The 27,277-nt window shown below is 36.2% G+C and overlaps 1 protein-coding gene and 1 long non-coding RNA gene across 3 annotated transcripts in view; both read right to left on the reverse strand.

Annotated features, from left to right (window-relative positions):
* The window catches only part of LOC119076040 (hemicentin-2), a 151,397-nt gene that overhangs the window by 89,933 nt on the left and 34,187 nt on the right, over positions 1–27,277 (reverse strand). The gene's annotated exons all lie outside the window — the stretch shown is intronic.
* LOC119076192 lies at positions 5,388–23,232 on the reverse strand. The gene is made up of 3 exons (XR_005087561.1): positions 23,221–23,232; positions 18,686–18,689; positions 5,388–5,425 (listed from the first exon to the last, which is right to left on the reverse strand). It is a non-coding gene; the product is annotated as an uncharacterized LOC119076192 (long non-coding RNA).

Consider the following 27,277-nt stretch of genomic DNA (forward strand, 5'->3'; position numbering starts at 1 on the left):
CTAGCCGCAAGCAAATAAAAACATTTGTTCAAGAAAAAAAAGTCCAAACACTAAAATGTTAGATGTTTGTTGTTTATATTGTGAGTTCATAGGTCAAATTCAAAATTGAAATATTTTCTTACATAAGAGGTAATAAGAGGTATAAGATAAGTCTATTTTAGGGACTTGAAATTATTTTTTTTCCGTTAATTGCAAGAAAAGTGTACAAAAGATCATCTCGTCTTAACTTTGTTATTATCTCTTACTTACTCATACCTAATTTAGAAAAAAAAGGAAATATTTGTGTGCATGCAGAAGAAGAATAAATGCGAAATTCGACCACATGAAAATCATTTGCAATTCCGATAAGCAACGTAAAACGAAGAATCGCAGCAAGGTAGGTTATTACTTTGTTGACGACTTCTACTAATGTTTAATAATTGCAAAGTGGACGGATTACATAATACTAATCCCAACAAAAATCTCTTCGAGAAAAGTGTGACGCAGTCTTTGAAGTACAATTTCTAAAATGAATGATATCGCTAGAGTTGACGATTTCAGCTTCGTTACGCAAAAATTAAATTTTACACCCAATTTTAGTTCAAACAAGCTGGCTTAGTTTTTCTCATCATCTGCCAAATAATTTTACAAAAAAAAAATTTGACTGGAAACAACCAAAATTTTACCAAAAAAATCTGCGTCGCAAAGTGGCAAATGTTCAGGAACCAGCAAGAAAATTTATCTGCCACATGCGACGCAGATTTTTTTGGTAAAATTTTGGTTGTTTCCAGTCAAATTTTTTTTTTTGTAAAAAACGTTTGAACGAAAATCGATAATTTGACGAAATTCGAAATTTGACGAAAATCGAAAATTTGACGAAAATCAAAAATTTGACGAAATTCGAAAATTTGCCGAAGAAAGTAACTCTCTATCTGCCACCATTCAAGAAATACCTCTAAAAACATAATTGACCCACCCATTTCCAACTTTCGACATTTTTCACATATGCCCCAAGCCCCTCTGTTCTACTCGTAAAACTCTGAGACTTTGCCGAAGAAAGTAACTCTCTATCTGTCATAACCCAAAAAAATATTAGTCCTTTCATCCTACGCTCGAGTAGCTCAAAATTTGGTCGCTCTAATGCTCAAAACAAACGAGGCACTGAAAACGGGTTTTGGTCCTATTTTTCATGACGAAATTTTCGAAACTGTCAAATGAAGTTAGAACTTTTTCTATTCAAAATCGCGATTGCTGCATCTGTCAATGAAAACTAGGACCAAAACACGTTTTCAATGCCTCGTTTGTTTTGAGCATAATCACTCTAGCTCAAACGAATCTGTCCCGATTTTTTTAATTATTTTTTTGTTCGAATCGTGTTACGAATACCTTTCATTTGATGGGTCGCACGCCTCTGTAGGTTTCAATACAGCTAAGCTACAGCCGAAAACGCGTTCCCGACCCTCGAAAACCACACTCAGAAACCACTTCGAGGCCAATAAAACAAAATTCTGGTTTTTCCTGGGGTAATGGCGTATCACATTTTCATTTTTATGCCCACCCTGAGGTTCCTGCAAAATTTCATGGAGATTGGCTGACTAGTTTCCGAGATCGACCGTCGATAGATAGACAGATAGACAGATAGACAGAGTAAGTTGAAAGATTTTGATTGTCTGGAAAACGTTAATTTGGTGCATTTTCTATCAAAATGACCAACTTCAAAACGATGTATCGGCAATTTTAAAGTTACATAGTCGAGTGATAGCTCGTTTTGCTCGTATTTGAAGCGCGATAGAATACGATTTGTGGTGGTACAGGCCAAAGGAAAGAAACTTAAATTCTCGCCTATATATAGTTGCCGCGTCTCAAAAAAATTTCTTCGTTCTTTTTTTGGAAGTTAGACTGTGTCAAGTCCTCCGCTATCGCTCCGGACATGATTCAAGTAGACGGCAGTTTTACGATACAGCGCTCTTCAATTTCAAACAAGCTGTTACATTGGTGTGAAACAACGCACTTCAAGCGAAAGTGATTCGAGTGACAGCTGCCAAATAAATTACTATTTTGTATGCAAATTTTTTGCACATTTTTTACAGAGCCAAAATTTTCGTTTTATACACTGCCCTGTCCGTTTCAGTACTCATGTCTGAAGTGCATTGTGTGATATCAACAAACTTTTTTTGAACGTCCAGAGGTGTAACGCCATTTCCTAGAGTCGTAAGAGGTCCGAGATTAAATGCGGTTACTCTGTTAAGTTGACTCGTTGGAGAGTGGTGAAAGACCTGAGAATCCTGGGTGAGAAATTGACATTTGGTATCGAATATGTCGCATCTTACTCCATGCTCGGTCTTGTTATATTACCTTATCAGGACTTGTAAGAAGTTTAAGACCGTCAACACTCTCTATTTTTTCTGTATTTCGTACACATGCTTAGAATATGCTTCTATTCGTTCGTTTGGCATCTCATCTTTATGAGATGCTTTTGATGATCGAAATGAATCTATTCAGTCGAAATTTTTAATGTTCGCACACAGGCGAACGGAGAACGAAAGACTTCCACCTGATTGCCGAAATATTTTACTGTGTCCATGGTAATCTGAATGACAAACTCAGTGTCATCTGTGTGGTGCATATGTGTCTCTTTGCGCTTATTTTTTTACATCTCTATGTAATGCGACAATCTGGGAAGCAAGTCATATTTTTCGTATGGCTTCTGTATAATGTGTATGCTGTTCTGTACGGCAGCGAAAATATTTAATAAAATCGCACCGAAATGAGGAAATTTTATTCGGTTCGGATGATGAACTGAGTCGATTTAGCATAAATTTAAATATTATTAAAAAAATTACCGTTGCTTCAGCTGAAACTTGTCAAAAAATCCACCACATAATAGAACGATACACAAAAGCTCATTTATTACACTTAAATTCCATCGTACATGCATAACATTACCATCCATACATTATGCTTAAATATTTCGTATAAAACCCCCAGCTATACTAGAAAATAATCTCATGTTTTATATCGCGAATTTATTTCATGACAAAAACGCTCATATCTCTCCTCGTTGCCAGTGTGATAAATACATGGACAAATAGATATACAGAACCAACTGTGATAGTGTCTGTGTGTAGCATAGTGTATATTTATGTGTGTAGATACTAAACGAAGAAGGAATAATTCCAGAATGTATGCTTTCCATCTATACTTCCACCCGAAACAAAAATTTTATGTTTTGCAAATAAGCAACACAAAATGCAAATCACTGTGTGTTACAACTTTTTTTTTGTCCCCCCTCTCTCTCTCTCTCGTCCTCTTTTCAAACACAAAAACTTTGTCCTTAAGTTTAAATTAAATTGCTTGACAGATGCCGCACATTCCAAAGTTAAAACTAAGTTACCCACCGAACAAAGTGAAACAATACTTATGGAAGAGGGAACGATAGTTTTCGGTCGCAAGTGGAAACTGTTTATGTAATTGCAATTGGATAGTTTTTGGAATGGAATACAAAAAATTAAATAAGTTATTCAAAAAAGTGGGTGTTGGGAATGAGACAGTAAGTGCAAGGAATTCATGGGACAATGGGAAAATGTGATGGGTGAATTCATTTCGAGTGAAATAACCAGAAATAAGCCACTTCTATGCACTTTTGTATCAACACCAAGAATTTCACTTATGCATAAGTAGAGCTACACAAACAAACAGATTGAGCTTATTGAGATTTATTAGGAACAAACATCAATTCTGTAGAAAATTGATACAGTACACTCTAATAGGGAGATTGCGACTTCGGAACATAGTTGAGATTTTTTAAAGTTTTAAAAGTCATTGATGTTCCCAGTCAATGAAGTGTTTCCAGGTTATGATATTTTGGCGCAAAATTTGCAAATCTCTTAGAAAATTCAAATTTTGCGCCAAAATGACTTTTAAAACTTTAATAAATCTAAAATTGTGTTTTTTAAAGGTGAACAAACTGTAAGTTGACTCTCCATATACCTACTTTGTTCGGAGAAGCGAGGGACAGAAGCGAGGATTTTCAGAGAGAAATTTCTCTGAGGATTTTCTACGGTTTTGAGAGAATTTCCTATGCCGTTTTTGCTGTATTTTCCAAGGTTTTGAAAGAACTGGCTTACGAAGGCGGGTGAAACACAAATTTTGACAATTTACACATGTTTTGTTAAATACACTCAGCATAGATTGAATGAAAAGAAAACTTGAAGAAGAAAAAGGTTTTTTTTTATCAAGTTGTCATTTCAAACAATCTGTAATGAGTGAGTTTAACAAAACTTGTCTAAATTGTCAAAATTTGTATTTCACCCGCCTTCTTGATCAATTCAGAAGTGTCTTAACCTGTTCTTTCAGAACCTTGGTGCTTTTAAGGATTTCCTTCGATTTTTATGGATTTACTTTTGTTTTGAGGATTTTCTTGGATTTCCAAGGATTTTTTTTGTTTCTCTGAGAATTTTGTGAGGATTCCTTGATGAAAGGATTTTTTAGTTAAAAATGTTTTAAGGATTTATTTCGGTTGACATAGAATCTACTAGTAAGATCGCCTCTTGTGGAAGTTTTACGTCAACCTATAATAATAAGTGAAATTTGCAATCTCCCTTATAGTGGATGATGCAATATGTATTTTTTAAGTGTTTACGATAAAAGCAACGACCGGAAATAAATGCAAATGCAATATCTACTGTTTACGTTCGCAGAAAAAAAGACTAAATTCCATATTCCAGCCACAGTTAAACTGCATATGACGTGCCTCGGGGGAATATTTCATAAATGCAACACTTCGTTTGAATTTAAAAATATTTTCATTTGAAAATGGATTTAAATTCAAAAATTGATATTCAATTGAATTTCGTTACAGTTTGTCGCTTTGAAAAATACATTTCACCCACAGCAAGGAGCCGTTCATAAGTTACGTAACGGAAAAGTATATGTCTCCCCTGCGCAACGCAATTTTTTGAACGACCCCTAACTGCTTTCTAGTTCTGCATTCTTTATTGTTACATGATGTACCTTAAAAATGGGGATAACAGTAGATTACATCAGGTGCTGCGAAAGTAATTCATTACATGAGGTAACAATTTTTTGATAAAAGTGAAATCTGAAGTGTGTTTTTGAGCAAGAAGCAATAATTTTTTTTTCGATGCCATCGTTCTGGGCGATGACACTTGGCTTGGGCGTTTTACGGACAACCTGTATCATCTGTTGTCGATGCCAAAAATAATCAGTGATCTCCAGCTGATGTTGTGTTATGTATAGCAAATGTAACGAATGAAATGAGCGATGATTTTACTTCAATGCTGTTCAATGAAGTAGTAGATCTCCATACCTTTTTCTCTTAATGTCATTCCAAAATTACCACTAAGGCTGCTAATGGTATTATTGGTATCAAAATACTACTCTGTTTGACGTGGTAAAACCTCTATTACTCTACTAGGTGCTTTGGCTATGGCGTTCATGAAAAATATGGGCGAAATTGTCACATAATAACGCTAATATTTCTAATGTTCTTATATACGTAATGTAATGGCAACAAGTAGTATCTACTGGTCCTCCTACTAAAAATGATTGTTTTTACTTAATGCATTGTTTCCCTAGGGAGATTGAGACATTATTTCTTGCTGTCCAATTACGTTGAGTAAAATAGCGTACGTATCTATAATATTATGATGGAAAATGGAATTACTCGGGTGAATTTTTCACTTGCCCAAGGGCTCTGTGACACAACCATCTTCGTATACATTTTTCATCATTTCTATTTATATTTACTCTCTAGTTTTGCAAAGGGGTTGTAAATTACACAGTCATTTCATTGTATGCAATGGTTTTGGAAATAAATGAAAATTGAAAAAAAAAAATGAAAAAATTGCTAGTATACAATGGTTATTTATGACATCGAGTGCGAAGTACTTTATTAGGCTTTAGATGTGTAATTATGACACGAGGCCGCAGTAGTTATACTATTTTATATTATATACCAAAGTGAAAGAGTCCTCTAATCGTTCCACATTCGCATCTTTTACTTCTGATTACTTCAACAATAACACTATGAAACTGAATAATAGACAATTTATACGAGTGGGAAGTTTGCGGGCAGAGCGGAGCGAGGGCCGTAATTCACACGAGTCTATTTCTCCTGTCTATTTATGATTTATTGTTGATTAAAAATCTGGCCGCAAATTTACAAGAAAATGGAGAACGGAAAAAGTACTTTTCCAAAGAATTTGTACTCAAGCGAAGGTTTTTATATCAGTTATTTGTGATGTTACCTTACCCTATTAAGCAAACATATTTTTGCTTTCTTCATTAAATTTTTGTTTAGAATTTTCCGAATCAAAAATCATATTCATGTGATTATCAACACACTGACAGAAGAATTTGAGCCATTTATCTCCTCTGAACATGTAACTTTTCACAGAGATTTATTTACCAAACCGCTAAAGGAATTTTTCTCGGGATGGATATGATGTTTAAATTTCTGAGAATAAAGTGTACTGCAAATATTGTTATCTGTTTTCGCTAAATAAGTAGATTAAATCAAATATTTTTTGCTTCTTGCTTGAACTCTAAAGTATACAAAGTCCTTCCTTTGACGAAGGGAAAAGAAATTACGTCTTTGATGTAAAACCATCGTAGACTATGTATGTAGAATATAGTCTGTTTACGTCAATAAACGAAATATACTATGGCAGTGTCTGCGTCTGCTTTATGTGGAACTGATTTCTATCCACTGTAGTAACGAACGTATGTCTGATGTGTGTATAGGTACAGCCAACGCACTTCAAGCATGATGATAGTGGCCAGCTGCAAAAAGTACTGTATTTTACATGAAAATGTTTTTACAATGTTTTACATTTGTATGATACACTGTCCAGTTTCAGTACTCTATTTAGAGTACCACTCATACCCGAAGTGCGTTGGTACAGCGCATCAAATTTTTTTTATCGTGTCTCATCAATAAACATTTGTTTCATTGGAAATTCATTGGTAAATTCAAGATTTTTGTTTTATTTTTTCTTCAAAAATATTACATTGCAAAATGTCACTACTGTCAATTATAATTTGAGTTACGCTATATGTGCCAGGGACTGAAACTCGTATTTTAAGGGCTCATTTAAAGAAAAAGTGACGACGTGCGTATTATCAATAAAAAAATCTTTTTTTCGATATGGGAAAAGGTTTTATATGAAATGCTGAAAAAATCTTTTCGTTTCGCAGGCATCAGCTTTTTATTAGACATTCGAAGAATAGGAGCACTACTGATGATGGAAAATTTTCATTGGAAATGACACTTTTTGTGTAAAACGTTTTTCGATTGAAGGATAAGGTATTTGTTTAACATTGTTGAAAACATAAACAAAGTGACAGTTCAAGTGAGAAAAGTTCTATTTTCTCAACACGGGAGAGTAAGTGATGCATTTTTCTTACTACAAATGCCATTCGACCGATCGTCACCGCACAAAGAGAAAATAACCACTTTTTTACTTCACGGACGCTAGCGTTAAAACTCGTTTTCGGTGGTCTTCGCTAGTGTAAAATAATACTTCGAAATATTTCGGAGATTTTTATTTCAACTGATTCGTTCTTGCAGCACTCACCTTCGGCTCGAGCTGCGGCACACTTATCAAAATAAAAATCTCCAAACCATTATGTAATATTAATGAATACGATTAGAGTGGGAAGGAAGGAATTTTACTGCATGCTCTTCGCGAAAGTTCAACATTACATAACAATTTGCAACTTGCGTGAATTTTTATGGAAAATTTTACTATCGCATGTCGTAAGCTGTAAAACCGTATACATTGGATGCTGCAACGTAATACATTCTATTCGGAAACAATTGTGTTATGCTCGCAAATTCACTAGCGTATTTTTGAGCAACTCTCTTCGGTGACTGTTTTTCGACCGGATATGAAATTCTAAACTTCTTGAAAAGAGAGTTACAGAGATCTGCACTGACAAAAAAGTTTCGAAAAACTCACCTCTCGCAGGTAACTTTGTCTCCAGGTAATCTACATTATCTGCCACAGCTGTATTTTTTGTATGGTGCGCTACAGCTGTGGCAGCTATTGTACCTGGAGACAAAGTTACCTGCAACAGTTGAGTTTTTCGAAACTTTTTTGTCAGTGTGGTTGCTCAAAAACACACCTGGGTGTTTTCTTTAATCACAAAACTGGGACCTCACGTAAAGAATTACTTTCGAAGCATCCAATGTAATCTACTACTACTCACCCCGGTTCGCAGTGAGTAATTGCAGATTACGTATCTATGGAAGAAATTATGGAAAATGGTGACGAAGGTGATTGTGACATGGGGGTGAGAGACACAGGCCCCCGAATAGATGCGTACGCTATTTTACTCAACAAAGCAAGAGAAAGTTTAACAGAATGTTATATTTATCCAAAAGAAACACTGCGTTCAGTAAAGTAAAATGAACAACAGCATTAGCCGGCTTAGTGCCTACGCACAGTGTACAGACTCTGTAGTACAGAGGATTACAATTGCCAGAAGTAACAGTTATAGAACTTAATCAATTACCATTTCAATGAACCAAAGCACTTAATTGTTGGATGAATTGTATATGATTATTCTCGGAAATTGGCGTTGGTTGCGCCATTCGCCTCATGAAGTTCTGCAAATATGTCCAAGAAATATTCTTTTTTTGGTCAGTACGTGATTCAAGAAAGCCCACACCAGAGTTCCAACAAATTTGTTCATATCGGAGATCATAGTTCTCCCTAACTCTCTTTCAGCAACCAACCAGAGTTTCAAGAAAAAAATAAATAAATTACAAACAGTGAATCTAATAACATAATTTTAAACGATTTTTTCTTTCCTTCTTCGTTTCAACATTTTTATAAATACTACGCGACATTCTACGCGTAGGTAGGTATACATGGAAGATTTTTCTTCTTTTTAGACCCGTACGAAGTACTGGGGTCTTATAGGTTTACGCATACGTTTGTAACACGTCGAATTGGACTCCCTGAGTAAGGGGAAACCTATTGTGGTTGTCCAGAGATGCCAAATCAGCAAGAAAAAAAATGTCCGTCTGTCCGTCCGTCTGTCTGCACGATAACTTGAGTAAAACGCATCCGATTTTGAAAATTCTTTTTTTCTCCGTTTGGTAATGTCAAAAGACAGGCTAAGTTCGAAGATGAGTGATTTTGGATCGACCCCTCCTGAGCTGGGGCCCAATAAGTGCTTTACGGTTTTTCGAAGATATCTCCGGACATTTAAACGCTATACTCGTAAATGATACATCGAATAAAAGGTATTTACAATACCGATCGACAAAAAAAAGTTTATGGAATTCGGATGACCGACTCGTGAGTTAGACCCCTTGGTGTGAAACAGGCACAGGGCGGCAAGCAGTTTTTGCTTGTAGCTTTATTAGATAGGTATTGACCGTACCAATCAGGGAAAAAAAAGTTTATGAAATTATGTTCTCCGGAGCGTGAGCTAGGTCTCTTGGAGTGAGCTCTTATCTGGCTACTCGGCCGTACAGTGAACGTGGAGTATTTTGTCAATATCTCGAGTAAATTTTGACCGAATTTCACGATTTTTTTTTGTTTGAAAGGTATTAACGAATGTAAAGCGTCGGTACTATTTTCGGTTTCCTAACAAAATGGCTGCCGGCGGCCATATTGGATTTTATTAAAAGTGATATAAAGTGGGAAAAATGATGCTTAGAGAGTTTCTGTTAACATGGAAATAATGTGTTAATTGTGAGGGGTTTCAGGGATTCCATATATGGACATCTATATATACCTATATACAGCTATATTGAGCTATATACAGGCATATAGAGCTATATAATAGCATATTCCTCTGTGAAATGTTTATTTACAGTGAAATATAGGTAAATATAGCGGTATATAGCTGTTTTAATAGGAATTTATGAAATTTGACTTCGTACGGGGCTGTCTATATTGCCTCCGGCAATTTAATTGTATATGATAACAAGGCAAAGAGTGGATAATGTAAGTGATTTAAAAGGAAGAATAGTTTTTCAGCAGAGAAGAAAATGAAGTAAGAGAAATGAAGAGTTTCACATTAAAGGCTTTTGATACGAATAGGTGTTTCGTACGGGTCGGCGTTAGCTATGTTTTTTTAAAATACAAGTCTCTCTATATTTATAAATTTGAAGTAGATTAGATGTTACTTCGGTAAGCTTTATGCAAATTTATATTATAATTAGAATGAAGTATTTTGATGAGGGTCACAGAGGTAATTTAGATTATGTTTTAAGTTGATTGGCAGCATTAGACATGATTATTAAATTAATGTTCAACATTATATTAAGGATTTTTTAATCAAATGTCTGTGCCACAGGATGTTAAAATATTTCCAGATACGACATAAATGATCACATTAGGGAAAAGAAAAATAACATGTCTGGGACGATGTGTCCGTAAATCGATAAACATCTGGGAGGTGCGGGAAAAAAAGGAAAATTAGGAAAATATGCAGTTTTGTTTGCTTTCTCGCGAATAACTACTGTTGTATGTACAAGCCCGATTTTCTTAAAAATTAAATATTTTGTCTCGGCTCGTCGTTTCGCTCAAAAATGGTGTGCGATATGTCAAATGAAAGGTATTCCCGAGACTCAACAAAATATTTAATTTAAAGAAAATCGGGTTTGTACATACAACAGTAGCTACTCGCGAGAAAGCAAGGAAAACTGCATATTCCACTAATTTTCCTGTTTTCCCGCATCTCACACTGTAAAAACAAAATCATATCGAGTCATCATTATTGTCTATGTGGAATTTAAAATTGTCAATATTGCGGAAATATTGTCTGTGCAACGTTCGTAGCAAGACACACAATTCGTCATTGATAATACCTTGGCACAGGAATTCTATTTAATTTTATGAATTTCTATGAATTGCTGGTGTGTACATCATAAATCAGCTCCAATCAAATGCTATTACTCATACCAATTGTTTGTTCAATTACCTTCTTCCGGGTTAATACCATCAAAGTGGATGCCTGTTTCGATGCATGGAATACATGTTACGTTTAATTAAAGTGTCGATCATGTTAAATTAATTTAAGGATATTTCTACGATGTATTCACATTCATGTTTATGGCGTAATACGTAGTTAATTATAAGGAAATTAATTTTAGATTCGTATTAAAACAAAATATCTTTTACGTTGGATTTTATTTCTAATAGCAGGGATGGATGGTGCTTTCACTTAGTTGAAAATTCTTTTGTGTGCTTTTTCAGCCAAGAAGTATTACGGTCGATAGAGCTGACTAATCACTTACGATTAGGAAAAACTTTCCAAAGCGGGTCCTCACTTTCTTCTCAAAAGCAGCGGTAATTATTTGAAAATAGGTCTTTAAGAAAAACAAAGATTCTGAACACAGTTCTCATAGGTCACATATCTAAGTCCCAATCGTGATTCTAAAATATCAGCTACTAGCGCCACCTATGTTCTAATAGATAAATCATACCATTTACAATTCATAATTGTAAAATATCTCAAAAATATGGGTATGTACATAGTATGTACTACATACAACAAGATCATTTGCTGACCTTCCACCAAAATGATCCAGGATCGATGCATGCCCGTGATAATGAATTTTTCTAGCGCATCTATCGCATTGGTAATTTGACATTAATCTCCAACCAAATACAATTGGAGCTGGACTGACTCATAAAAGCCATTCGGTCGTTGCATGACGAAAATGTTAAAAAGAGCTCTCCCTCCATTGCATTTCATTCATATAAAAGTCAAGAAGCTCTTGGGACATCGCTTGAATACCCATAGAGCCTGCAACAAGCCATAACTGTCGAATGAGATAACTAGACGGATTTGATCTGTCTTGTAGTATACTTTGCCGGTAAAAGGAGGTGAAATCCATTGAAATAAATATTTTTCACTCAAACCCAGAACCTGCTTTACAAATGTCGTGGTACGTACACACGCTCAATTTGATTGCAAGAATAAATTTCAATTGTCGTGACATCATCAAACTCCGAGCATTTATCCGAAAGCTTTTGTGAATCTATTGCTTCGTCCTTTATAAACTGCACCTAATTCGTTCGAAAGCATTTCCACACATGTTTTAATGTGGACGTTCGAGCACATGAAAGATAACTACAATTTGACTTCATTTAAGCCTGTCTTCATCTGTATTCCCAACTAGCAAAGTTTAAAGAAACGTGTCAGTTAATGTCGACAACGATAAAATGTAACTTAGCTTCAACCACCCATCGTAGACCAACAACTTTCTTTCATGTAACGAAGAAAAAACCATAAATCTTCATTCACAAACACGAAACAAAAGTCCTAGATGTTGATGATGCGTACATATTTATGTCTAGTTACCCTAGTTACACACACCCATCTTACTATTTATTATATCCAAAAACATTCCGGAACAACAACAAAAAATCTCTTTTCATAAATAAATGTACTGTACAAAGCTAGGCATCAGCATCACACACAGAAAGCTATGATAATAATATTAGCCAGTCGGTAGATGAAATGGAAAAAGGTACAGAAATAATACACACGAAAAAAATGCCATAGAAAATCCGCCCAGGTGTTGTTATAATGTAACTATGCGTGATTTGAAAAACCCTCAATTCCTCTCTCACTCACCTCGCAAAATAGGCATATCCCCGGTCGTTGAATCGTCATCAACATCATCATCAAGGTATATTTTAAAGGGTCATCATCATTATCATCATCATCATCTTCATCACGATAATAACTACGGAAAATTTTCCGAAAGGCACATTGTTCCGTACACATAACGTTTTGTTACGATAGAGAGGAGATATAAAAGGGAAACTTTTCACTGGCATTCATATGAGGCATCTGACACCTTTATTATTGTAATTGGCAATATCAGAATGTTTTGTGTGAAACCCATATCTCCGTGACAATGTTTTTGGGGTTAAGTTTCGGTCAATGGGTTGTGGATTGTAGATTTGATATGTATTTCCTGCGAGGGGGAACCAGAAAAGTTAAACGAACTTAACGGTCCATACATTTACCGGTGGTCTGTTCGGCGAAGGTTTTGCTGCAACGAAAATTTTTGCCGAAAATATTTCCCGGTTATGAGGTTACCAGAATACCGCATTTTTTCGTTGACCGGAAATAGATCCGGAAAGTCATGTCTCAGGATCGAGAAAAAAGTCTCAAATTTATCAGGAATAAATCAAAAAGACAATTAACCTGTTACAGACGGCTGTCATCTGTTATCGACAACGACAAGCTCTGACTAATGAGGTCTAATATAGCAAAAATCATGTTCAAAACAAATGAAGTAAAAGATTTCTGAAATCAATCTACGAAAATCTTCGATCAAATGAAGTAATAGATCAGATAGTAAAACTGTTACTATATGCTTGCCGTTTCTGACTGGTTAAAGGCACGTCACGAAATTCAGAAAACGGATCTGAAAGTCACGGAAACTCACTTAAATTACGAAAAGTCACGGAAATTAGCGGAAAGTGACGTTACAGAAAGTCACGAAAAAGTCACGAAGTCGGTAAAATTCGGCGATATCCGGAAGATCACGGGTCTATTGAAAAAACCACGGGAGTACAAAAAAGTCATGCAAAGTCAAATTCCTGGCCGCCGTTTTTCGAAGTAGTTTCCCCCTCGATTTCCAGGACATTGTGAACATTGAAAAAATAATATTTATTGCAATGTTGTACAGTTCCTCTAGATTAGCATCGGCAGATGAAGTGTGAATATGTCAGAATTTGTGTATACGTTAGCAGGAAACATATTGTACACAATTTAGATGCCACCGTTAATAATTTGTTACGTTTGGTGGTATAACCGCATATATCTCGACGTATGATGATCGTATACGTATACAGTTTGACAAGTTATACGTGCTATACTTATTTACTGTACCTAGCTACCTAGAATCAAATTTAATCAACATGTCTCGCACATCCATACATGTTCCAGTAAACAAGTTTATGTCGTTTGTCAGTAAGTATGTTATAATGCCCTTTGTGTGGTTGACAAATAGAGAGCAAAAAAAAAAAGGATTCGGTTGACCGATCACCATTATTGTTATGGTTCGATGAGCACCTCGTCTGCCGTAAATCCTATGTCGTGTGCTTAAACATTTTCAAGTTGTTTTCTCGCTTCACTGTTTCGTACAATATTTTTCTACTTTCCTTTCATTTCTATTATTTTTATGAAATTTAATGTACTGTGTATGCAACCGCTTCTATGGATACGTGTACATATATCTGCCATATCCACTGATGTATAGTTAGTCTGTGTTTTGTGTGTTATTGTGTTTATTCGACGTCAGATAAACTCTTTCGCTTGTATTTTGCACATTTCATCAAGTCCAATTTTGAGGAAAAATATTGGTTTTTTGGCTGGATTCGTTGGAACGAGAACTAAAGGGCATATGTCAGAGCTTATCTCATCTGTAAAAGTTTATCGGCAGAGATTTATGAAAATATTTGTTTCTGTACACTGAAAATGGTTATGTTGGAACAATGCGTTGACTTGGATACTTTGCGAGCATCAACTCAATTTTATAATGTTGTTGGAGTCGTAAGTGTAGCTTGGAATTCAGAGAATGTTTTCTTATTTCGCCCCGAGCGCGCTCGAGTGCAATTGCTGGGAATGTAAGTCTCACATATGACAACACTGTAAATACTCGGTAGCATAAGTACTCAACTCTGTTTGACATTTTGACAATTAATAAATTCACTTCCTTTCTTGTACAGCATTAAACGAGACGTGTTCTTATTCAGTTCCTTCGACCCTCTATCATCGCTTCGAGACCAACAATGATAAAGGATTTTGGGAAGAACGTTCACCTTGCAACTGTTTTCTTTGAATTGTTCGAATTTGGAATTGAAGTCCTAGATGTGTAACTCATATTCGTACTAGGGATCGCTACCTAGTTTTTGCAAGTAATTTTCATTTGAATCCGAGATGTTGGCAGGTTATGCGCCGTTTTTAAATTAGGAAACGCAAAAATCAACATTTTTATGACCTGCAACGCTCCTATATTACACAAAATCCACCACAAAAAATGTATTAACACGCTAAGTTGTAGACACTGAGTGTCACTCTCATATCTTAATTTATGACCGAACCTCTACGCAGACTACCATTATTCAGTATAAGAGAACAACGCAAAAAAAAACGTTCGTTTTCACTACATATTCTAATGCAAAATTTCCACTCAACTCAAATTATGCATGAAACAAAGCTAATGCCGACCCGTACGAAACACCTATTCGTATCAAAAGCCTTTACTGTGAAACTCTTCATTTCTTTTACTTCATTCTCTACTGAAAAGCTATTCGCCCTTTAAAATCACTTGCATTATCCACTCTTTGCCTTGTTATCATATACAAATAAATTGCCGGAGGCAATATAGACAGCCCCGTACGAAGTCAACTTTCATAAATTCCTATTTGAACAGCTATATACCGCTATATTTACCTATATTTCACTGTAAATAAACATTTCACAGAGGAATATGCAATTATATAGCTCTATATGCCTGTATATAGCTCAATATAGGTGAATATATATAGATGTCCATATATGGAATGCCTGAAACACCCCACACACATAACAAATTATTTCCATGTTAACAGAAACTCTGTAAGCATCATTTTTCCCAAGATCTTTTATTAAAATCCAACAATATGGCCACCGGCAGCCATTTTGTTAGGAGACCGGAAATTTTACCGACGCTTTACATTCGTTAATACCTTTCAAACAAAAAAAAATTCATGAAATTCGGTGAAAATTTACTCGAGATATTGACAAAATACTCCACGTTCACTGTACGGCCGAGTAGCCAGATAAGAGCTCACTCCAAGAGACCTAGCTCACGCTCCGGAGAACATAATTTCAAAAACTTTTTTTCCCTGATTGGTACGGTCAATACCTATCTAATAAAGCTAAAACAGACGAAATATGTTCAAATGTGGCCGACCTACAAGCAAAAACTGCTTGCCGCCCTGTGCCTGTTTCACACCAAGGGGTCTAACTCACGAGTCGGTCATCTGATTTCCATAAACTTTTTTTTGTCGATTAGTATTGTAAATACCTTTCATTTGACGTATCACTTACAAGTGTAACGTTTAAATGTCCGGATATATCTTCGAAAAACCGTAAAGCACTTATTGGGCCACAGCTCGGGAGGGGTCGATCCAAAACCACTCATCTTCGAACTTAGCCTGTCTTTTGACATTACCAAACGGGAAAAAAAAGAATTTTCAAAATCGGATGTGTTTTACTCAAGTTATCGTGCAGACAGACGGACAGACGGACTATTTTTTTTCACTGATTTGGCATCTCTAGACAACCACAATAGGTTTCCCCTTACTCAGGGAGTCCAATTCGACGTGTTACAAACGTATGCGTAAACCTATAAGACCCCAGTACTTCGTACGGGTCTAAAAATACAGCTAAACCAACCGACATTTATAAGATAACTAACTGCTTCAGCAGTCTGCGTAACTTCCATACATGGGATAGGATAAGTGGGTTGACTCCAGCAGGATTTTGGCTAGTTATCAAAACCTTGATCTGAGTCGTGTGATGTTCCAGCCGAAGATTGTAGGAAACATGTGAATATCTAATTACAAAAATGTAACGTGTCCAATTAGCGAATTATAAGAAAAATTAAATTTCATTCATTTAGCTTCACTTCCGATGACGATGTCAAAAAAAAATCTTTTGATTCACAAATTGGACACGTTCCCTTTCTGCACTTAGATATTCATATCAGTGACCGATAAATAGTATTTTGCATGACAAATGAAAGATGAAAAGTAGAGCTTTCGTGTGAATTTTGTTCATTCGAGACGTAGCCGAGGTCAATAAACACACAAAAACGAGACTTTTCATCTTCCGAGGTATATGTAATGGATTTTACATGCTGAAGGCGTCGAGAGCAGTGCTTGAAACGCATGTAGCATGTAAATACTATTTAAAAATCGAATCGAATTGCTGCCACGACTGTCAGACCTGAATCGAGTTTGTTTTTCATATCCTGGCCATGTTTCCTTATTCGATGTACAAAGCATCCAATTCAATTACAACGACAGACACAGATGTGTAAGACCAAACGAAATATATATGACCATGTCAGTTGATTGACAGTATGTAGTCACTTCAAAGATTCCTCAACCCCTTACACGCTTACCCTTTATCGGTCAGTTTCTATTTGTAGCATTTCATAACACTGTTCGAAGACATCGAAATCAACTCTGTTCATTCCGATGGCAGACTCTAACCATTCAATTTAAAAAGCCATTTTTTATCCAACATTTTTTCAATTACACAGTTGATTTGCTGTAATTTATTATTATTGGTTGACATCTTTTGTCGCCGGATATTAATTTTATTTTCTAATTAATTTCCATTCGGTGGCAAAATATGCAAATAAGACGAAAGACGAGAAGAAGTGTTTCAGAATATGATCTCCGCATATTAAACTGACAGTACACACTGTCACATTTTACACCGTAAAAGTGTCTGTTCTCTTGTTAACTTTCTTCATAATAACCAAGACACCCCGAGAAAATTGAATTTGAAAACTATACGCAGCTTCATTTTTCATTGACACAATGCCAACAAACGATGCGACATAATTCATATAGTTAAATCCATCATATCGTTCAAGATTTTGTATTTTACACACGCTCCCCATCTACCTATACAATATGATGATATGTCTTTTCTTTGGTTTATAAGGCACCACGTATAGACAGATATAATATGCAATGCATGGCGGTGTATGTGTATACCGATAGATAAGTCCCTTTACATCGGATGAAAGACGACAACATAAGAGATAAAATTAAATCAAATATGCCTAAGTAAGTTTATTTTACCATAAATACACATAATAGAGAGAAAATCTTTGCTGAATTAAACTCAAAACTTCGTTCACCCTAATTAATCATCAAACCAACGCTGTCGTTGAATGTATACATATACGTAACATAATATAGCCAACCAAAACCAACCTATATATGTTCACAGAATTTATATATTATTATTATAACCGGCGATGGTATACGATGTACAATTTCATATCATAAATTAAGTGCATTGAAGTGCTCAATTGTATGATTGAAATAATATTTTCACATTCCATTTTCAGTTTCGTACGCATGCACAAACAGTCGTATGGCAAATTTGTAACAGAAACCACACTCAAGTTAATGGTCAATTAGAGTTTTGACCGCTCTGTCTAAATAAAGTTATTCGGACATATTTTCACTTGATTGAGCTGAATGCTACGGTCATACTTGGCATTGCCAGCATGAAACATTTCCTACCGCAGCCGCAACGAACAATCTGGTAATATTTTAAGGCGCTTTTTCAAACTTAAGAGCAATGAATTCACTTATCTTGGACACAAATGTAGGTGGACCCCGTGTAGTAAAGGTAATAGAGAAAATTATTCACTAAACTGAGTGTGTGTTGAGGTTGCACCGAATTTGTAACCATCAACCATTAACGCAACACATGGACAGTCTTTCGTTGATTGTCGTTTGAGATTTTCTTCATTTTTAGCCCCGTACGAAGTACTGGTGGCTTATAAGATTAATATGCCGTTTGTAACACGTCGAATTGGAAGCAGACAGTAAGGGCAAAGCATTTGGTTATGTTCATAGATGACGAATCCGCAATAAAAAAAATGTCCGTCCGTCCGTCCGTCTGTGACCCCTCTAGCTTGAGCAAATCACAACCTTTTTTCAAAATTCTTTTTTTCCCAAAGTAAGGTCAAGTTCGAAAATGGGCATGGTGGGGTCGGTCGGCCCTTCCAGAGCTAGGGCCCTGTAGGTGTTTTTCAGTCTTTCGACGATATCTACCGAAATACGCACGCAATAGCTGCTTGTGATATATCAAATGAAAGGTATTGACGAGTAGAACAAAGCTGAACATTGTTTTTGTGTAGGATGCAACGCGAGCTTGTTGGGAGGGCTCAAAGGTCGTTACTCGGCCCTAAGTGTTTTTTCCACATAAATCGAGTAAATCTCATCCGATTTTGCCAAATTTAGTTTTTTATGGAAAGTAATTGAATACCGAAAAGAACGTGGCGAAAAAAGTTACAAATTTGGGCCCTTGGACTAAGGCCGCTACTCGGCCCTAAGTGCTTTTTGCACATAAATCAAGTAAATCGAGTAAATCTCATCCGATTTTGCTAGTTTTTGTTTCATTTGAGAGGTAATTGAATACCCAATAGAAAGTTGGCAAAAAATTTTGGGTTTCTAAAATATTGTCGCAAATTGTTGGTTTTATTTGAGAGGTACTTCGTACGGGCTTTCGTAATTGCGCTAGCGCAATTTTAAAAATGAACACTTTCAGTAAATTTGACCATGCCCAACTTGACTTGCATTTTGGTAACAGACGCATTAGAGGGTTGTAGACGTATTAGGGTTCCGGGCGTATTACGGCTACGGACGTATTATGATATATTACGGCTACGGACGAAATAGGATTACGGGTCGTACGGGGCTAAGTCGCAGCAAACGCTCCGACTGTTCTGATGCCTTGTTTTTGTTTATTTTACTCAATCAATAATGATTCTCAATCTGCTTGTTATTCGGAAAGTAGATGATTGGACTTATGTCCTAACAAGGAAACTCATTGTTCACTGTCACTGCACTATTTCGAAAGCAATTTTCGCTTCACTTTTTGATAATACACTTAATGTCAACCGAATTTATGTCTACGTTTGATTCTCAGCTGTTATACCAGTTCACTCCATACAATCACTAAAGGCCCGACCTGATCATGTTGGGAAGTCGGGTGATTCCCGATGAACTTTTGGAATTTTTGAACCTTTTACCAGTGGCTTATTTGATCAAAATCTTCGCTGGTCACATATCGAATTTAGTGTTCATCGTGAACTTGCAATGTGAAGTCCGCGAAGAACGTTCATCGTGCACATTTCTATTCAGTTTGTTTGTTACTGACAGATTATCAACAGCCGATATGAAAGAGAATTGCGCAGAAGCGAAATATAATAAAGCTGCAGGCGTAGAGCATTCTCACAAAATTGAGCGTTGAATATTTAGTTAGACAAAATGTGTACACAGGGAAAATGTTTGCGACCGAGCTTTAGGGAATCATTGCTCTTAATTGAAAAATGGAAACTTTATGAGCTGTTAGATAGAATGGTAGATGTAGATAGCTAAGCCATGCTGAATGAAATATTTCTATTTCAGTAGTAAAACATTAATTAATTGCTTTGCAAAATGGAACGACAGCATAAATTTTGTTGATGATTGTTTAGCGATAAATGCACATTACACAACTTTAAGCTAAAGGCACATCACAAAGACGTCGCTTATACGCTAAATACACCGAACAATTTATTTCAATACGATTTCGGGATTCATAATCGCTAATTGAATTTTGGCTTATGAATTAATGGAAAGAACACGTTTGACTCTCTATATACCCAGCCCATTCATCGTGTTTGTTGAAATTATGCCATTTATTCGTAATTCGTATAAGGGGAAGCTTCCGTTCTAATGCATTTATCCGGAATTGTTTTGTGAAGTAGGTCATTCAATGCCTAACAAAAGGCAAGATTAATTGTATCAGGGATTAGAAATGGTGAATATCTGGTGATAACCTGATTTGTATGTTGTATGTTGAAATGAATAGTTTAACGCAGGCCCTTATTTCATCAGAAATTCTTACTTAGGTTATGAGTTACAATGCAAACAGCAAACATGAACCTGAAAACTCGATCTCTTGGATAACAACAGATCTAGCTGAAACTGCACTGACGAATGTCATGTTTCCAATAATATCAGATCAGGCAATATAAACCAAATCAGGCTCAGATCAACACCATGTTCGAGTCAACAGGTACTACCATGACTGTACTTCAATATCATAATCGTGAATGATATGTCTCTGCTGACAACAGAGACCACCATGCCTGTACTTCAATATCATAATCGTGAATGATATGTCTCTCCTGACTAGCCATATGTGGCTACCTGGAAAACCACAGGTGAGCTTTTGTATTTTTCCTGCCATTTGAAATATTGACACTTTTTGGAAGTGTTTTTCGCGCCTTATCATCTCTTCAAATCAATTTTACATATCACATATCAGAGCGCTTAGGTAGCCCGTTCAGTCCTGCATACATAAGTCACAATCGTGACTCTAAAATGTTAACTACTAGCGTCACCTATGTTCTAATGGATCAATCATACGATTTAAAATTTAAAATCTCTCTATGACCATTTGCAGCTTATAGGCCTATAGGTGCTTAGAAAGCATTGGTTTTCCTGCACATCCTATCCCATCATATACTAATTCCAAATTCCATCGCAACGATCAAAAAAAAATTATTTCCGAAGGGAGATTTCCGCATTTTTGTCGGAAATTTTTCAGACAAATTAACTTTTTGTGCGGAGTCGCTGTTTTCTCCCAAAAACAAAGTCATTTATGAACGCTCCCCAGACATAAAACAAAATTTCCTACCATAACTATTTACTATGCCCTTGACATATGCCAACAGACCATTCCGTAAGAATCTTCCGCTAGCATCAGATGTCACTGTACCGAAAAATCAAGAAAACATGTGCGAAAGGCACACTTCAAATGCGAAAGAGTCTTCCTTGCAAAATATGAACCAACTGTCCATACTGACAAATGCGTATGTATGAACAATTCCCGGAAAACTAGTTACACTTCATTTCACAGTTAACCTTTACTTACTGGTTTGTATGAAAACTCAAGTGATAATTCACTCTAACGAGCATACAGCAGTGAATCTCTAAGTAGATTATTACTGCCTTCTAATTTAGAAGTTCTAAATCTAAAGTGGATGAGTGTATGCCATCAATAATTTCTTAATCTGATTTTAACTTGATGAATGCATCCAATACTGCAAAAGCTTTGATACACAGAATTTCCGTCGGGCATAATTTTAGCAGCTAAAAGCTTTTACAGAGATAATAATACCACCGCTTTTCAAGAGCTAGTAAATACGATTCACTCGCATATGTGTGTGCATTAAATATAAGATAACACTGATGTGCAACTCGAAGCTGATGCTTCATCCCAAGATGACTAATAATAAAATGATTTGCTGCTAACAATTGAAAATCTCTCTGTTCATTTGAGATTCATAATTTGAATTTTCCTATGCTTATCTGAGTGGAAAATTTCATAAATTTGTCGCGTAAAAGTCGTACGAATTTTGATTAAATGTAGGATGTGGTTTCAGAAATGCATCATAAACCCAAGCACAATAGCGGAGGTTTGTGACGCTAGTTCGCCTTTTCTAAAAAAGAAAAAAGAACAACCAACGGGAGAACTGGGTTCTGAACCGAATCAAAAACAAAATTATATCCAATGCGAGTTCAACGAGCTATAGATCATTAAAAACGATTATCTACAACCGGAGAAACCCCTACTTGAAATTGAAGCATCTTCACACATTTATTTCACCATATTCGAGTCAATAGAAATGTTTCATGTGGGTATTGTAGCACTACATTTGTTTACGAAAACAGCACCGGCACTTTTTTTGTAAAACTTTCGTTGTAAAATCTCATCGGTAAACTTCTCGTTGACATATTTTCTTGTTAAAATTTCTTGGTCAAAATTGATTACGTTGAGGCGCAGAAATTTGATATCTAATGTTTTGGAAGTTTAACTTTTACAGTACTAGCGTCACCTCTTCCTCTTTTGAGTTTTTTGTGGGATATACCATTAATGAACACGCTCGTTGTCATAAATTTTATTGCTTGCCCCAAGCGAAAATTGATTCTTACATATCAATTTGGCCCCTGCGAAAATGGTCGATTACATGAGGGATATTTGTGTGACACTATCGTCAAGGAATCTCTATTTTCGCGGGGTGCACAGTCATTCACGTAAAACGAGTTTTCGCGGGGTGCAGCCAGATGAAGGAGAATGCATCATCTGAAATATTTAATGCCTTCCAACAGAAAAAAAGAAAATAATTTTTGATGTTTTGTGTTTTTGAACACAAATTTTCCAGTGGCATGAGTTGAATGTCGCAAAAGCATTTGAATTATTTCGAAAAGAAAATCACAAAACATTTTTTGCTCCAGCAATAAATTCAATGTTTGTAATGAACACATGGCAAACACTTTTAGTTGCGTATTTTTCACTTATATTCGAGAACACTAAACACTTTGCTTATGTTAGACATTATTCACTTCATTTCACTGCAAAATTTTTATTCTAAATAACGAAAACAACAAAATTAATGCATTATCCTGAAACGGAAAAACAATTCAGTGACAAGCCGACTGTTGTGACCGTTGTGACGTGTATTGAGATTACTGCTGTAACAATACCAACATAACATTAGTGTTGTTTTCGGGATTTTTTTCTTCGTAGACGTGTGAGCCAATTTCGGAGGGTTCGGCGGTATACTAGATTCGTTGTTACTGCGTTAAGGAATTGATATGTAAGAATCAATTTTCGCTTGGACAAGCAATAAAATAGAATACAGTGCAAGCTGCTGCCATGATTCATTACTTGGGGAAACAATTTTGAAACTCGCAACTCACGCGTGTGTGTTTAAGCGCCAAGGTTTGAAAACTGTTATTTTGACGCGGGTAGTTACATACCTCGCCTTCGGCTCGGATATGCAAACTCTACCCTTGTCAAAATAACAGTTTTCAAACCTTGGCGCTTAAACACACACTTGTGAGTTGCTCGTATCTCAAAATTGTTCCCCCATGTAATGAATCATTTTCGCAGCATGCACTGTAACCTACTATTCTTTGTTTAATATTTCATGTGTGAAACGTACTACCGTACAACTCATAAAAACCTTTGACAGGCGAATTTGTGAGACGATTTCATATATTTTCTATCACAAATTCGCCTCTCTAAGGTTTTTATGCGTTGTATGGTAGGGTAGACAAGACACGGTGTTCCTGAAATGAATTTAATTGACAATTTTTTTCTAATAGATTTTTCAACGGAAACTGCGTTCACATAACGTCATTTATCTCCTATAATGTGATAATATTCACAATTTGAGCGTCACTTTTAGAATCAAAATGGGCTAGATTTAAACACGTCATTCACAGGACGTTACATTTATTAACTGAAAATTTCGATAAATGGTCATTTGCGCACGGCTAACTTCGATAATGTGACATTTATTCACGGAAAACTTCGATAATTTCTCATTTATTCACTGAAAATTGACCAATTCTTGACAGTGTACTAGATGTGTGTTTTATTTGTGGGGAATATGAATGAGTGACGGTGTCATGGCGTGTTGATGTTTCAGTTTGATTTTTTTAAATTGGTTTTTATGGTGATTATGACATTACAGTAGATAAAACCTTGTTCCTAACACGGTAGTAAATGGGCGTTTTGCGCACACGATGTGTTGCCGAACTCGCTTCGCTCGTATCGGCAATCTCACATCTAGTGCACAAAACAATACCATTTACTACCTTATTATGAAAATAGCTATTGTGAACGGCGTTTTCCGTTGAAAAATCTATTAGAAAAAAATTGTCAATTTATCGGATTTTTGCCATGTAGACTGTTCAACCATCCATCGGTATCCATATCAACCGCTCAGTTCCTATTGAAAACCGCCATTTTTACATATAAATGAAACATTAACGATAGTTCCTACTTCATCAAAAAATTTGTCGTTCGTTCACATTCTGTTCGAAACACATTGTATCGCTGTAAAATATGCCATTCCATACATTTTAGGATAAGCATACTAAAAACCAATATATAAGCACAAATTTTTCATTTGAGAAAGCGAATATTGATTGGTTTTCTCTCCGACAAATGTTTATTGTGTGCCTAGAATAACAAATAATATCGAAAATTTCAATTTAAATCCTAGGTCGGGAATATTTTTTCTATCAAATAGAGAGCACATACACTGAAAAAATTAAAATTTCTCTACGTCCGATATGCATAAAAGTGACTTTAGAACACGGAACGTTCAGAATTACTGTGTTTTCAGTGGTTGAAGCGAGTAAAACTTACTTCGTACTGGTATGGAAGTTTTTACTTTGACTTTGTGACTGCATTTCTTGCCTTCGGCTCAGGCAGCAAACGCCACACTTGTCAAAATGAAAATTTGCCTAAAATTTTCTTGGTGTTTTTGTTGACACCCGCGGACTCTGTATACCAAAAATATTTTATTGACTGCCCCATGCGAAAGTGGTCCATTACATAACAGTTTGCCCCCTGCGAAAATGATCCATTACATCAATCGTGTGTTGTTGTTGACGAACTTGCTTTTTACAGAAACTGCGACGAATCGCTCATAAATGAACTACAGTTAATGTCAACCGAATTTGAGTCTAAATTTGCTCCAGTTGTTTTGTTAGCTGGTCCAGAGATTCACAATGGTATTTACGATTTTACGACTAACACGCGAGTGCATAAAGTCCATACAAAAAGGTGTGGACTTTGTAAAAGTGAACCAGCTAAAATTCTTGGTGATTCAGAATAAACTTCGACACGTCCGGTTGGTAGAATGATTTATTACAGAATGATTTTATGTTACAAAGTATGCCGACTATGTTTTCACGCAACATAATATGTACGACCAGCATACTAGGTATCAACGAACATAATCTGAGAGTGCATTCGATTGCCATAACTTAACACACCTCCTCAATCGTATGCTCGTCTATAAAGAACTATTACCGTCACCATCGCCATCGTCTCGACTTTCAGTTGTTTGTGCTTGATTAGCGCTGTGACAACAATTCTTGCATCCGGTACCATTGTTTCGGTAATGTCGATTCGCGTTTTCTGGACAATCATTTTGAAAATGACCAGTTTTGCCACAGATGTAACATTTGACATTCTTGTTATAACCAACCATTGCAGAGGTATCGTGAGTCCCATTGAAGTTGTTAGATTTATTTGCGCCCAAATGATTGCTTTGAATGGCATTGGTTTTTCTTTTCACATCACAATCGAGCAAACGTCCTTTGACAAACTCCAATGTAAGTTCTTCTGGCTTCATCGTTTCGAGTGCTGTTTCGACTGGATCATACATCTTGGGGAGTGAAATGAGCAGCTGACAAATAATGTCCTCTTCCTCCATATTGGCACCCACTGACTTCAGACTTCTAACGATTTTATCAAACTTTAGCAAATGGGTCTCCAAACTGTCGTTATCGTCCATTCTCAACGACGACAATTTACGCCGAAGGAACATGCGATTCGATACTCCTTTACGCTCGAACGCATCACACAATGATTGCCACGCCTCTTTCGGATTTGCCTTGTCCTTAACATATTCGAGGTAGTCGTTTCCAATTCGTTGCACAATCAATGAAAAACATTTCCGCTCTTTCTTACTCAACGTTTCCTTCAAGTTAGCTTTCCGCCTTAGATCAGCTGCAGTGTCGACATTCGTTATTACGATCGATTCGTGTTCATCCAATGCTTGGACGAGAAAGTTTTCAACGTCGTGTTCTTTGAGCAGCGTTTCGACCCAGAACTTCCAATTATTGAAGTCCTTTCCATTGAACAAGTACAGCTTCTTGATTTCATTCTTTTCGTCTTCCATTTCCATTTTGAATTTGTTGTGGCCCACTGCCGCAATCGATTTCAGCACACTGCTGTTCCAATGCAAATACGATAGCCCACTGCTAACGACTCTTCCAATCCAGATACGATAGCCCACTGCTAACGACTTTTTCAACACAAAACGCGACAGCCCTCTGCTACCGGCAATAGCCCACTGCTATTGTCTTTTCTTATTTCTGGTTAAGCTGGGCCCATAACCTCTTGGTGATTCAGAATAAACTTCGACACGTCCGGTTGGTAGAATGATTTATTACAGAATGATTTTATGTTACAAAGTATGCCGACTATGTTTTCACGCAACATAATATGTACGACCAGCATACTAGGTATCAACGAACATAATCTGAGAGTGCATTCGATTGCCATAACTTAACAAAAATGACTGAAACGAATTTATAAACAAATTTGCTTAACAACAGTGAAATGATAAATTGATACACCTGCGGCCAGCTGTCATTCACATACGCATTCCACCCGGCCATAGGCGTACCAACTTATCATTTCTCTGGTTATCAAATGTATTTTCAACTGATTGAATCATACTTTGGGTTGGTTCTTTGTAAACACTCTTCAAGCGGCTTTAACATTACTCCGAAGTACAACTGTGTGGAAAGCACAGTGAACTGCAGTAAACTGAACTTATTGTTTGACTTCATACAATTGCATTTCCAAGTTCAAAGGTTCAATTGCAAGTAAACACACAGCACACCTAAAAAGAAAG

This window comes from Bradysia coprophila, unplaced genomic scaffold (assembly GCF_014529535.1).
Source record: "Bradysia coprophila strain Holo2 unplaced genomic scaffold, BU_Bcop_v1 contig_232, whole genome shotgun sequence".
Classification (NCBI taxonomy): Eukaryota; Metazoa; Arthropoda; class Insecta; order Diptera; family Sciaridae; genus Bradysia; species Bradysia coprophila.